This window comes from Manis javanica, chromosome 6 (assembly GCF_040802235.1).
Source record: "Manis javanica isolate MJ-LG chromosome 6, MJ_LKY, whole genome shotgun sequence".
In the NCBI taxonomy this organism is placed as follows: Eukaryota; Metazoa; Chordata; class Mammalia; order Pholidota; family Manidae; genus Manis; species Manis javanica.
In genome coordinates this window covers 131,721,445-131,736,478 of record NC_133161.1, presented here as the reverse complement: position 1 = coordinate 131,736,478, position 15,034 = coordinate 131,721,445, and positions in this window count along the sequence as shown.

The window sequence follows — 15,034 nt, the reverse complement described above, 5'->3', positions numbered from 1 at the left end:
TTAATTTTAATTTTAATTTCAGTAAGCAGTAATAATAAATAATCATTGTAAATTTTATTAAAATTTATATTTTATGTATAGAGTTTTCTTCTAGGCTGTGGATTGTCTTCTCTTTTTTAAAAGCAATGATGAGCATTTTAAAATAATTGACGATTCACATTTTAACTTTTTCTTATATGCTTATTGTGTGAATCTAATATATATTGATCTACCCTAAAACCTACTGTGGTCTTTTGCCCAATTTTAATTGGGTTATTTGGTTTTTTTTCTATTAGGTTGTATGGGTTTATTATATATTTTGGAAATTAACTCCTTATCAGTTACACGATTTGCAAGTATTTTTCCCATTCTGTAGGCTGCCTTTCAATTTATTGTCCGCCTTGCTGTGCAGAACTCTTCAGTTCAATGTAGTCCTATGTATTAATTTTAGATTTTCTTACCTGCACTTTTGGTGTCCAACCCAGGAAATCATATCCAAGACTAGAGCCAAAGATCTTTCTGGGAGTTTTATGGTATCACCTGCCATATTTGTCTTTGATCCATTTCAACTTAAAATAGGGGTCCTATTGTTTTTCATGTGAATATCCAGTTTTCCCAAAACCGCTTATTGGAGGGACTGTTATTTGTCCATCGTGTGTTCTTGGTGCCTTTGTCAGCAGTCAGTTGACGGTATATGTGTGAGTGTATGTCTGGGCTCTCTCTTCTCTTCCAATGTCTGCTTTCATGCCAACACCATACTGCTTTGATGATGAAGCTGGGTTGTATAGCTTGAAACCAGGTAGTGTGAGGCCTCCAGCTTTGCTCTTCTTTCTGAAGATTGCTTTGGCTATTTGGGGTATTTTTGGTTCCAAATAAATTGTAGGATAGGTTTTTCTATGTCTGTGAAAAATGCCATTATAGGGATTTCTTAAATGTGTAGATGGCTTTGGGTTGTATGTACATTTTCACAATATTAATTCTTCCAGTCCATGGGCATGAAATATCTTTCTTTTTATTTATGTCTTGTTAATCTTTTCATCTATGTCTTGGAGTTTTCAGTGTACAAATCTTTCACCTCCTTGGTTAAATTTATTCCTTAGTGTTTCATTGTTTATGAAGCAGTTGAAAATAGGATTGCTTTCTTAATTTCTCCTTCAAATAACTTGTTAGTATATAGAAATGCAGCTGATTTCAGTGTGTTGATTTTATACCCTTCAACTTTAATGAGTTCATTTAGTTCTAACAGTTTTTTGGTCAAATTAGGATTTCCAATATTTCAGATCCCATCATCTGTAAACAAAGATAATTTAACCTCTTTCTTTCCTATGTTATTTATTTATTTATTCACTGCCTAAATGCTATGATTTGGACTTGCAGGATTATGTTAAATAGAACTGGTGAGAGTGAGCATCCCTGTGCTGTTCCTGATCTTAGAGGAAAAGCTTTTAACTTTTGAACCCTGAGTGTGACATTGGTACAGGTGCTCTGCGTGGCTGTGACACTGGTATATAAGGTGCAGGTACATTCAGACCTCCCATGGAACCAGGAACTTGGTCTCGCTGCAGTGACTGGCCCCAGGGGTGTGGTGGATGCAGCAGGGATGGTGGCTCTGGGAGGGCAAGGGCAGCAGTGGCTTGGGCCCAGCGGGAAGGAAGCAGTAGTAACACAGCCTGGTCATGGGGGGTCGAATTTCCAGAATCTCCCAACTAGTCTGTTTTTACATATCAATAGTTGTTTTGCAGAGCCTCTTGTCAATCTGGGGCAATGGGTGGAGAGAAAACGGCCATTCTCTCCTCCCCTCCTTTCCTGGTACTTCATTGGTCTGGCATCTGCTGGTCACCAATGGAGCTCCTCCTGGAAGAGGCAGGCAGGAAGCAGACAGCACCCCGTGGCTGTGGATCGTGAGCTGCAGCCAGAGGAGATGGTCAGTGCTAAGCCTGGCCAGCACATCGGAGCACTCTGTGAGCAATAAAGATGGTTTCTCCCAAACTACTCTTTATCTTGACTTATTTCAGTTTCACATGTTTTGCAGGAGATTCACCCTGAGTCTTCCCCACAAAGTTGCCTCCAGCATGAGTCAGCAGGATCTGTAAACCCGGAATCTGTCTTCATGGGCACAATGTGTGGGTGGGATGCCCATATGGATGGTAGGGAAATACCCTTGGACCCCCTTTGGGTGGTGGGGAGACAGCTGGGAACCCCCACTGTTGATGGCCTCACCCAGGGATCCCCATAGTGTTTGGTGGGGATTCACCTGGGGACTCCCCAGGGGGTATTTGTTCCGGGGTAAAGTGCCTCATGGGCCCTCCCCAAATCTGGGGAGGGGTGGGGACACCAGTGGCAGCAGAGTTGGCCCTCCGCAACATAGGGGGCTCCTCAGGGGAACTGAGCGGTCACGGGGCTGCAGGAGTATGTGGGGGGTGCTGTTTCTTCTGGTCTTGGAAAGGGTTACCGACCAGAGGGACTCAGCTCAGAACTGACTGGAAGAACAGGAAGACGAATTGTGGGATGCTCTGAAAAGGGAAGGAAAGGTGCAGACAACTTAGGCTGTGCTGCTGAGAGACACGCTAGAGACATAGGAGGAGGCGGCAGAAAAACGCGAGCTGCAAAGAGAAAGGAAGAGTGGTGGGTTCACCCTGGAGATGGTAGAGAGCTGGGGCCGAGGAGGGGGCTGCTGCGAGGCCACTGCCCGAGACAGCAACCCCTCCTGTACTGAAAGCCCGCCTGGTAGTAGCTAAGAAAATAACGACGCAACAACTATGGTTTCCTCGGGTTGGGGGGGGAGCCAGGGAGGGGGGAGTCGCCCCCTCCCCAGCCTGTAGAGCCTCCGTGTCCCACCCCCACACCCAGGTGAGCTCGTGGATTCCAGCACCTGGTTTGGACAGAAGCACTCAGAGCCTCTGCATACATGGCTTTTGTGCCTTTGAGATTTAGAAGCAGAGGACTTTGTTCTGCATGGGTAAGAAATGGGTAAACTGGCTTCCCTGATGACCCTCTAGTCTGGCAGAGGATACAAAATGCACATCAGACCCTAGGGAATCATGTGCTTTTTGATTGGCTGACTGCAACCCTTAGGGCAGTTTGGCCTAATCAGGGTGATTTACCCAACTTCCCCGTTAGTTAGAAAACGTATGCAGAGCTCCAGTGGGTTCTATGGGAACGGGACATGAGAAACATCATCTGTAATGTGGACCCCCAGGGCCCCCATGAGGAGTTGTTCACCGTGGAGATGAAATATCTGGTGCTCCATACAGCTCCCCCATCCCTCTTTGGGTCTCTGGTGACTATTCTTGCCTCCAACATATGGCAACCCATAAGTGAGGTGACTCATAGCAGATCTGTGGGAGGTTGAAATAATAAGAGCACAGATGGAAGTACAGTCTGACTGAAAGAAGAGGTTCAAAGGGCCCCATGAAGGTCTCCGGGACGCAGATGTGGGTTGATTTGATAATAGTGGGGTCAGTGAAACACAAACTTGATGGACAGCCCAGTAGAATCTTGCTAGAGCTGTGGAAGCAATTAAAGCCAGAGCAGCGGTTCCAGCTGCTGAGTCCAGGACATGGAAGCTTGACGCGGTCCAGCCGCGCCTAGTCGAGCAGGTCCTGAAATGCGAAAGTTGGGGATGAAGAAAAGAAAGAAAGAAAGAAAGAGCTGGGAGGGCTGACGCTCCCATGCGTCGCCAGCAAAACTTTATTGAAGGTCCAGGGTTTATATAATGCAGTGGGGTTACATGATTCCAGGACATAGCATTATCCAATAGACAATCAAGCACAGTATTGACCTCAGCGGTAGCCGGGCAAAGGTAGGCTCAGCAGGGATCCAGTTACTTGCTCATGAAATGCGTAAACAGAATGTTCTTTGTTCTCCATTCCTGCCACATTGGCAAGTGGGGGAAGGGCATAGCTAGAAGCAGGGGCAGTGTTTCAACACATCTTCAAGGTCTCCCTATTTTCAGAGTGAGGAGTCTTGGCTCGTCTTGGAGGACAAGATATGTTTCTGTGGACAGGTAACTTCCAAGGACTGCACCGGTTGTTCTCAAGCTTGTGCTTTCCCGTGCTGCATTCAGACATGGGGGAAGGTGAAGGGCCCCCACCAGTAAGATGGCAAACTTCTGGCTTCTCTTCGGGGTCCTCGGTTCCCGCCGGTGCCACCTGAAGCCCAATCACCTCTTGCCCCCCTCCCAATCCCAGCACCTAGCCAACAGCCACCAGCCCCGTAGAAGTGACACCTCAGTCAATTCATGCCCCTTCCTATAAAACCCAGCACCTTTCCCTAATAAAGCAGAATTCTCCGGTGTAATGCTGCTGTGTGTCGCTCCTTTCCTTTCATTGGTGCCAAAACCCGGGAGATGGGACACCCCAACTGGGCCCCATCTTCCCCCGGACACCAGCAGCAGCTTGCCCTCATCCTCTTTTACTGGCGCTGGCTCATCACACTCACCACTCCTCTCTGGCCTTTAGGTAAGTTTTCCCCCCGGAGTGGGCCACTCTTCCCCGAGCTATCGCAGTGCCATTGACCGTGATCGGGGACGAGGAGGGAACTCTCCCCGCGTCAGGCCTTCACAGCTGCGGCAGATGCTCAGGCCCCCCCTCCAACAGCCATAAACGAGGTGACTCCATTGCGGATGAGAATGCTCCCTTCTTCCCCCCCAATCCTCCTCCTTCTGTTCCGTCCACCGAAATGTGTTCTGTCTGCCGAAAATTCCTAGCGCTAGGTACCTCGTGACTCCAGCAAACTGCTGTCTTAGGGAAGTCTGGGTGATGACCCACACTTCCTAAGAAATTCCGACTCGTATACGAGTTTCCGCAGGCCACCAAGGATCATCGGGGACGCCCTTTGACTCCTTGCGGTCTGCTTCCAGTCCAAGGATCTCCGTTCGTCTTCCCCTGTTTGTCTCCTTCTCTGTCCTTTAGCCATGGGAGCCTCCTCATCCCTCCCTGAAAGTTCACCTCTTGAATGCCTGCTCAAGCATCTGGCTACCCTCTCCCTGATGCCTGATATAAAACCAAAACTTCTCCGTAAATATTGCTCCCAAGATTGGCCGACATACCACCTAGACAATAACAACCAATGGCCTGCAGGGGGAACTCTTGATCCTAACATGACTCGCGATCTCTTTAATTACTGCCAGCGCCTGAAAAAATGTAAGGAGATTCCCTATATGGAAGCTTTCCTCCTCCTCCTCCCCCCCACCCCCTCCCAAGTTCTCCTAGCCCTAGCCTGCAAGCCGCTGCCCCCGCAGAAGCCTCCCCTTCACTCCCTTCCCCTTCTTCTCCTACAACAGCCCTTCTCCCTTCCTCCCCCACCATCTCCTCCTCCATCTCACCTCCTCCACCTTCATTCCCTGCAGATTAAGCCTGAGCCTTTCAGACCCCCTTTAACTAGGTCCCAAGGGCCTCCTCTGTCTTTCCCTCATCACCTGTTTCTCCCCTGTTAAGGACCGCCTCTGTCTTCTCACATGTTTGTAGGGAGAATGGGAAAGCACCTTCCCCCATGTCTGAACGCAGCGTGGGAAAGCACAAGCTAGAGAACAACCGGTGCAGTCCTTGGAAGTTTTCTGTCCACAAAAACATATCTTGTCCTTGAAGACGAGCCAAGACTCCTCACTCTGAAAATAGGGAGACCTTGAAGATGTGTAGAAACACCGCCCTTGCTTCTAGCTATGCCCTTCCCCCACTTGCCGATGTGGCAGGAATGGAGAACAAAGAACCTTCTGTTTATGCATTCCATAAGCAATTAACTGGAGCCCTGCTGTAGCTCAGTTAGTACAGCATGGGACTCTTAACCTCAGAGTCATGAGTTCAAGCCCAACTAGAGCGGCAGAGGCAAGCAGCTAGGCTGCTGGCTGGCGACACATGGGTCCAATTCTATCTTTCCTTATTTTCTTTGCCTCCTTTCCACACTTCAGGACCTGCTCGACTAGGCATGGCTAGACCGTGTCACTCCACCACAGACTGAGCCAGAACCCTCACTCCCCCTCAGACACGGTTCCGAGGGCCTCCCAAAATTATCGCCCTCCTCCGGGAGGTAGCAGGATCCAAAGGCATCGTGCATGTTCACGTCCCTTTCTCCTTAGGAGATTTAGCCCAACTAGAGAAATGCCTAGGTTCCTTTTCCACTCATCCCACGACATACATCAGGGAGTTTCAATGGACCCTCCAGTCTTACAGCCTCACGCATCATGACATTTTCATGCTCCTGGCCAATACTCTCGTCCCTGAAGAGCATAGACGAGTTTGGGACTTCGCCCAAACGCAAGCTACCGAAACCCACAGGACTGACCCCACCTATCCCCCTGGCTCCACTGCTCTCCCTGAACAAGACCAACACTGGGATTATAACACCGCCGTAGGTCTCCGCTCTCGAGATATTTTTGCCTCCTGCTTAATAGCAGGTCTGAAAAAGGCAGCTCGTAAAGTAGTCAATTTTCAAAAGCTCCAAGACATAATTCAAAAGAGAGACGAAACCACCTCCGAGTTCGTAGACAGACTCACTCAAGCCCTATTACAGTATACCAGCCTAGACTCAGAAGCACCTGAAGGAAAACATGTCCTTATGACATACTCTCTAGCTCAAAGCTACCCCGACATTAAAGCTAAACTCAAAAAGTTAGAACGGGGCCCCGCTACACCACAGACTGAGATCCTAACAGTGGCCTTTAAAGTCTTCCATAACCAGGAGGAGAAAGAACGCCGTAAACAAAAGGCTGCCCAGGCCAATTTCCAACTGTTGGCCCAGCTGATAAAACCACAACCTGGGTGCCCCTCTACAAACAAGCCACCGCCCAGGAGCTTGTTTCAAGTGTGGAAAAGAGGGACATTGGTCAAGAGCGTGCCCCTCCCCCAGATCTCCTACCACCCCATGCCCCAGATGCCACAAAAAGGGCCACCGGGGGTCTGATTGCCCAACCACCCGAAGGGGAGGCTGGACGAACAACCCCCATCCTAAGCCCGCCGTAGTGGGGCTGGCAGAAGAAGATTGACGGGGCCTGAGAGCTGCTCGCCCGACCATTTTCATCACCAAACAAGAGCCCAGAGTTACTTTAATAGTAGACGGTTGCCCCATCTCCTTCCTCCTAGATACAGGAGCCACCTTCTCAGTCTTGCGAGAATACCGGGGCCCTACCATGCCAGCCATTACTCCTATAGTCGGGGTAAGAGGTAAACAGATTTTCCCATTAAAACCCCCCCCTTTTATGCACAATCCTAGACAATCCCATACCTTTCTCCCACTCCTTCCTGGTTATTCCCCAGTGTCCCATCCCTTTACTAGGACAAGACATCCTTTCCCTCCTCCACATTTTCATAACTATATCCACTCCCACAGCCCCCAGTACTCCCTTTCTGATGGCCCTCATAGCCGATGACCCCCCTCTACCCAATGAAAGCTCCGGTTCCGCCCTCATACACCCTGTAAATCCCAAAGTTTGGGACATTACAAGCCCCTCCGTAGCTCTATGTCCTCCTGCCTCTATCAAATTATGTGACCCCTCTCAGTATATCTGTCAGGCCCAATACCCCCTAACCACTTCAGCCCTCATAGCCCTCCAACCCATCATTCAAGATCTCTTAAACAAAAATTACCTCAGACCCACTCACTCCCCGTTTAATACCCCCATATTAGCTGTTAAAAAACCAACGGATCTTTCCGCCTCGTCCAAGACCTTCGCCTCATCAACATAGCTGTTGTCCCTATCCATCCCTTAGTTCCAAATCCATACAGCCTTTTATCACAGATCTCTGCCTCAGCATCCCACTTCTCAGTCCTAGATCTCAAGGACCCATTTTTCTATCCCTCTAGACCCCTGCTCCCAAGATTTTTTCATCTTCACCTTGATGGACCCATACACAAGACATTCTGAACAACTCACTTGGACAGTTTTGCCACAAAGCTTCCAAGATAGTCCCCATATTTTTAGACAGGTCCTAGCTCAGGACCTCAAACACTTTCATCATGATCACTCCAAGTCCACCTTATTACAATACATAATCTCTGCAGTCCCTCGTGAGAACAGTCTCAACTTGACACTGCCTCCCTACCTAACCTTCTAGCTTCCAGAAGTTACCGAGTATCCCCCGTCAAAGCTCAAATCTCTTCCCCTCCTGTCACTTACCTTGGATTCCTTCTGTCTCAACAAAGAAAGTCCATTACCTTAGACAGAAAATGACTCCTCTCTGACGTGCCCGTTCCCAAAACCAAGACAGAAATCCTTTTCTTTCTAGGCCTGGCTGGGTATTTTAGAGCATAGATCCCTAACTTCTCCCTGTTAGCAAGACCCCTATACGACCTCACCAAGGGCCCCCCTGAAAAACCATTATCCTCCTCACACCAACAGTCCTTCATTAAGCTCCGTCAAGCCCTTGAGAAAGCTCCAGCTCTCCATCTCCCTGATTTGTCGAAACCCTTCTCATTATACATTCATGAGAGGTCCAGTCAAGCTCTAGGAGTCCTAGGCCAATATTATGGCCCATCTTTTGCCCCAGTAGCTTATCTCTCCAAGCAATTAGACCCCACAGTTCGAGGATGGGCCCCCTGCCTACAAGCATTAGCCGCTAGACAGCTCTTGCAGAAAGAAGCTCATAAACTGACATTCAGGGCGCCCCTTACCATTCTGTCCCCACATCACCTAAAAGATCTCTTAACCTACGAAAGTTTACAGACTCTCCCTCCCTCCAGACTCCTGACCTTACTGTCCTCTTTCCTCCAAAATCCCTTTCACCCTCTTTGCCATCCAAACCCGAATCATGACTTTTTCCTCCTTTACTGCTCTCTCGCTTTTTTCCCCTCATTCCTATTGTCTTCCCCACCACCCCAGCCTCCTTTGTATGGCGATTCAAAGTCAGACAGACTTACACACAGCATCAAACAAAAGTTACTGCCCTCATTGCCACACCAGACTGCCCTCTGAAAAGCTGCTCTGAGCCTTTATACCTCCACTTTCCTCCCTCCACCGAAGTGTTCACTAGCAGCTACCCTTATTCTCCCTACCTCTGCTTCCTCTATGACCAAAAACAAGCCTATTGCAGGCAATAGCCAGACACCTACAGGAGATGCCCCTACTGGTCTTGCACCATTCACTACATGGGTAACTTCCAGTACCCACAGTATTACTCCTCCAACCGTTTCATGAAATATCCCAATGGCTCATTCTCCTTATCAATCTCATATCCCTGGGACACTCGATGGGCTGCCAGAGTCACAGCCTCAGTTTACTACGGGGGGTCCTTGACCCTCCACGGTACCCTTCATATCTCTCAAAAGTATGTTCCCTCTCATTCCCAGAGCTCTCAAGTTGCATCAGATAGCAGACATTCCAAAAAAGTCATTATCCAAACTCTTGACGGCGCCTCATCATCTTTTTATCCCGCCCTTCTTCCCATTTCTCCTACTCTTCATTACAGCTCATTCAGGACACCACCATCTTTCTCAACCACACCCTTAACACCGCCAATTGTTTCTTGTGTGCATCACTACAGCGCCCACTGCTGCCCGCCATGCCCCTTAATATTTCCAACTACTCCTTCCATGCAGAAAGACAACCCCTCTGCCCCCTGGCAGACATACCTCTATAGGAACCAGAATACGCAGATAATCTCACCATCCACCACTGTGTAAGCCCAACTCCACCCCCCTCCAGCGCACTTCACTGCCTCTCTATCTACACCCCTACCTCCAGCTCTAAGACTTTTACGTAACCGGGACACTTCTTTTAGTGTAATGGCAGTCTTTTCAACTCAGTGCCCCTCAACTCCAATACACCCTGCCTTCTCGTCACCCTAATCCCACAGTTTATACTTTACAGCATGGCAGAATTTCTTGAACTCCAACCTCCCTTGCCCTCGCCCACAAAAAGAGCTGCTTTCCTTCCCATCATGGTCAGTACCTCTTTGATCACCTCAGCCATTGGTGCAGGATTTTCGGGAGAAGCCTTGGGTCACTCTCTATGGGCAGTTAGAGATCTCAACGCCAAACTTGAGGGAGCCCTGACATCCACTGCTGATTCCCTAGCCTCTCTCCAAAGACAGGTCACTTCACAAGCTAAGGTCACCCTTCATAACCAGCGGGCTCTAGATCTGCTTACAGCCGAGAAGGGTGGCACCTGCATCTTCCTCAGGGAAGAGTGCTGCTATTACATCAACAAATCCGGCATTGTAGAAACTTACATCACCAAACTCACTGACCCTTGCCTCCAGCCTCCACTCTGCTTCCAATTCCAACCCATTCTCTTCAATACTAACAACCCCCCTCCTCACCTGGCTCTGGCCCATTGCAGGCCCCATAATAATCATTCTTCTCGCCTGTCTCTTCTTACCCTGTATAATAAAGTTCATCAAATCCCAAGTCAGAAAAATCTCTAATCAAGCTTTCCTTAATAAAGCGGAATTCTCCGGTGAATTGCTGCTGTGTGTCGCTCCTTTCCTTTCACATGCACTGGCCATAAATACAAGACAAAACTCCCCCATGAGATGTTCTTACCTCCTGGCATTTTTCGGTACACTACCATGATCTTTGGGGGCTACTCTGCTGTTACTACAGGAACATGTAGGAGGTCAGCCTCTAGGCCTTGTTCTCAAGGTGCCAGAAGGACCAACTATCACTGGTCTATGTGTCAAAATGTCCAGGGCCACATCCACTCAACAGAGTCTCCAGGGTTTAGCATTGTTGGTGCTGATGGCAGGATGTTGCTCTGCTAACCATATCCTGGCTTCAATAACTCCTCCTTGGTTGGCATATGCAGTTGCATAAGGGGGGCAGCAATGTGTGTTAGCATGTCCACAGGGCTCAGTGCCCCCTTCCAGGGCTTCTCATTCAAACACTGTAGGACTGAGCAGCCCCAGACTATTAGTATCTTACTTCAGACCAGATTTTAACAAACTATGTTCTTTTCTAACATGCCTGCCCTGGTAGGCTTATATGGTACATGAAATTTTCACTTTATTCCTAATTGCTGCACCCAATCTTGTAATGCATGTCCAGTAAAGTGGGTACTTTCATTGCTCTCAATCACCTGAAGCCAGCCAAAGGCTGCAGAAAAACACTCTAAGCCACTTTTAGTGTTTTGCTGATCTGCATGATGTGCAGGAAATGCAACCAGTAGTCCAGTAGCTGTGTCCACACAAATCATGGCATACCGATATCCTTCTGATGTGGGCAGAGCCCAATATAGCCTATCTGCCACCTGACAAGGGGTACCAGCCCCTTTACTATTGTCCCATGTTGCTGTGGGACTCAGTGTAAGTACACACACACAAGGCACTCTTTCTGGGCTCTGCTGCTGACTTCTCAAAAGGTCAAATGCAAGCCCCACCCATGGGCTACAGCCCACATTGTCTTTTGTCTTGTGTGCAACAAACGCTGATGTAACTTCACTGGGGGTAAATGCCTTATTTCCGAAGGAATTGGAGCTTTCCTCACTCTAATTGCCTTACTCCCATATCCATCTATCAAACCAGGGGTTGCAGGAAACTACCCGGGGTTGCCATAAATCAGAGAACATGAAGCTGCTGTGTCTGCCAGTGCCAGGACATGTGGTGCATTCACTGGGGACCAGTGAATTGCTAATTCTACATGTGGCCTCTGGTTCCCACCACATCCGCCAAGGTGGGGGGCTTGTCTCCCCGCACAGTTAAATCACTAGGTCCAGTTGCCTTCCTGTGGGGGTGGAGGCCCAGCTGGGGTCTTAGTATTGTCCCCCAGGAAGTCCTGAAGACACGCAGGCTGGACACCGGGTCTTGCCTTTGGCTTCTGTTGGGGACCGCCTTTGTCTTCTCACATGTTTGTAGGCAGAATGGGAAAGCACCTTCTGAAAGGAAAGGAGCGACACACAGCAGCAATTCACTGGAGAATTCCGCTTTATTAGGGAAAGGTGCTGGGTTTTATAGGAAGGGGCATGAATTGATTGAGGTGTCACTTCTACGGGGCTGGTGGCTGTTGGCTAGGTGCTGGGATTGGGAGGGGGGCGAGAGGTGATTGGACTACAGGTGGCGCCTGCGGGAACCGAGGACCCCCGAAGAGAAGCTGGAAGTTTGCCATCTTACTGGTGGGGGCCCTTCATTCCCCCCTTTCTCCTCTATGGGGTTGTGGACGTTGCTTTCTCTCTGGCTGCTTCCTGCTGAACGGGGACGGAGAAGGGAGTGAGGGCTTGAGGACCGGGAGGAAAGGGTTGATAAGACTCCCCACAGTAAGGATGAGTAGATGTGGACTTCTTTAGGTTTGGAAATCAATGAAGGTTCCCTGTAACTATAGGTCGAGGACCTGTTGATTCTAATGGTGCCAAGAGGATATGGGTGTCAGGAGCCAGGCGTCTGCGGCCATTGTTTCCAGGAACAGTTTCCAGTGGAGAGAGGGGTCCATCTCAGCGTGTGGTGAGGAGGTCACGTGAGGGTGAGGGATCTTCTGTGGCCAGAAGCTGGTAGTTCCTGAGTAAAAGCTGGTTGAAAGCTTGATTAGAGATTTTTCTGACTTGGGATTTGATGAACTTTATTATACAGGGTAAGAAGAGACAGGCGAGAAGAATGATTATTATGGGGCCTGCAATGGGCCAGAGCCAGGTGAGGAGGGGGGTTGTTAGTATTGAAGAGAATGGGTTGGAATTGGAAGCAGAGTGGAGGCTGGAGGCAAGGGTCAGTGAGTTTGGTGATGTAAGTTTCTACAATGCCGGATTTGTTGATGTAATAGCAGCACTCTTCCCTGAGGAAGATGCAGGTGCCACCGTTCTCGGCTGTAAGCAGATCTAGAGCCCGCTGGTTATGAAGGGTGACCTTAGCTTGTGAAGTGACCTGTCTTTGGAGAGAGGCTAGGGAATCAGCAGTGGATGTCAGGGCTCCCTCAAGTTTGGCGTTGAGATCTCTAACTGCCCATAGAGAGTGACCCAAGGCTTCTCCCGAAAATCCTGCACCAATGGCTGAGGTGATCAAAGAGGTACTGACCATGATGGGAAGGAAAGCAGCTCTTTTTGTGGGCGAGGGCAAGGGAGGTTGGAGTTCAAGAAATTCTGCCATGCTGTAAAGTATAAACTGTGGGATTAGGGTGACGAGAAGGCAGGGTGTATTGGAGTTGAGGGGCACTGAGTTGAAAAGACTGCCATTACACTAAAAGAAGTGTCCCGGTTACGTAAAAGTCTTAGAGCTGGAGGTAGGGGTGTAGATAGAGAGGCAGTGAAGTGCGCTGGAGGGGGGTGGAGTTGGGCTTACACAGTGGTGGATGGTGAGATTATCTGCGTATTCTGGTTCCTATAGAGGTATGTCTGCCAGGGGGCAGAGGGGTTGTCTTTCTGCATGGAAGGAGTAGTTGGAAATATTAAGGGGCATGGCGGGCAGCAGTGGGCGCTGTAGTGATGCACACAAGAAACAATTGGCGGTGTTAAGGGTGTGGTTGAGAAAGATGGTGGTGTCCTGAATGAGCTGTAATGAAGAGTAGGAGAAATGGGAAGAAGGGCGGGATAAAAAGATGATGAGGCGCCGTCAAGAGTTTGGATAATGACTTTTTTGGAATGTCTGCTATCTGATGCAACTTGAGAGCTCTGGGAATGAGAGGGAACATACTTTTGAGAGATATGAAGGGTACCGTGGAGGGTCAAGGACCCCCCGTAGTAAACTGAGGCTGTGACTCTGGCAGCCCATCGAGTGTCCCAGGGATATGAGATTGATAAGGAGAATGAGCCATTGGGATATTTCATGAAACGGTTGGAGGAGTAATACTGTGGGTACTGGAAGTTACCCATGTAGTGAATGGTGCAAGACCAGTAGGGGCATCTCCTGTAGGTGTCTGGCTATTGCCTGCAACAGGCTTGTTTTTGGTCATAGAGGAAGCAGAGGTAGGGAGAATAAGGGTAGCTGCTAGTGAACACTTCGGTGGAGGGAGGAAAGTGGAGGTATAAAGGCTCAGAGCAGCTTTTCAGAGGGCAGTCTGGTGTGGCAATGAGGGCAGTAACTTTTGTTTGATGCTGTGTGTAAGTCTGTCTGACTTTGAATCGCCATACAAAGGAGGCTGGGGTGGTGGGGAAGACAATAGGAATGAGGGGAAAAAAGCGAGAGAGCAGTAAAGAAGGAAAAAGTCATGATTCGGGTTTGGATGGCAAAGAGGGTGAAAGGGATTTTGGAGGAAAGAGGACAGTAAGGTCAGGAGTCTGGAGGGAGGGAGAGTCTGTAAACTTTCGTAGGTTAAGAGATCTTTTAGGTGATGTGGGGACAGAATGGTAAGGGGCGCCCTGAATGTCAGTTTATGAGCTTCTTTCTGCAAGAGCTGTCTAGCGGCTAATGCTTGTAGGCAGGGGGCCCATCCTCGAACTGTGGGGTCTAATTGCTTGGAGAGATAAGCTACTGGGGCAAAAGATGGGCCATAATATTGGCCTAGGACTCCTAGAGCTTGACTGGACCTCTCATGAATGTATAATGAGAAGGGTTTCGACAAATCAGGGAGATGGAGAGCTGGAGCTTTCTCAAGGGCTTGACGGAGCTTAATGAAGGACTGTCGGTGTGAGAAGGATAATGGTTTTTCAGGGGGGCCCTTGGTGAGGTCGTATAGGGGTCTTGCTAACAGGGAGAAGTTAGGGATCTATGCTCTAAAATACCCAGCCAGGCCTAGAAAGAAAAGGATTTCTGTCTTGGTTTTGGGAACGGGCACGTCAGAGAGGAGTCATTTTCTGTCTAAGGTAATGGACTTTCTTTGTTGAGACAGAAGGAATCCAAGGTAAGTGACAGGAGGGGAAGAGATTTGAGCTTTGACGGGGGATACTCGGTAACTTCTGGAAGCTAGAAGGTTAGGTAGGGAGGCAGTGTCAAGTTGAGACTGTTCTCACGAGGGACTGCAGAGATTATGTATTGTAATAAGGTGGACTTGGAGTGATCATGATGAAAGTGTTTGAGGTCCTGAGCTAGGACCTGTCTAAAAATATGGGGACTATCTTGGAAGCTTTGTGGCAAAACTGTCCAAGTGAGTTGTTCAGAATATCTTGTGTATGGGTCCGTCAAGGTGAAGATGAAAAAATCTTGGGAGCAGGGGTCTAGAGGGATAGAAAAATGGGTCCTTGAGATCTAGGACTGAGAAGTGGGAT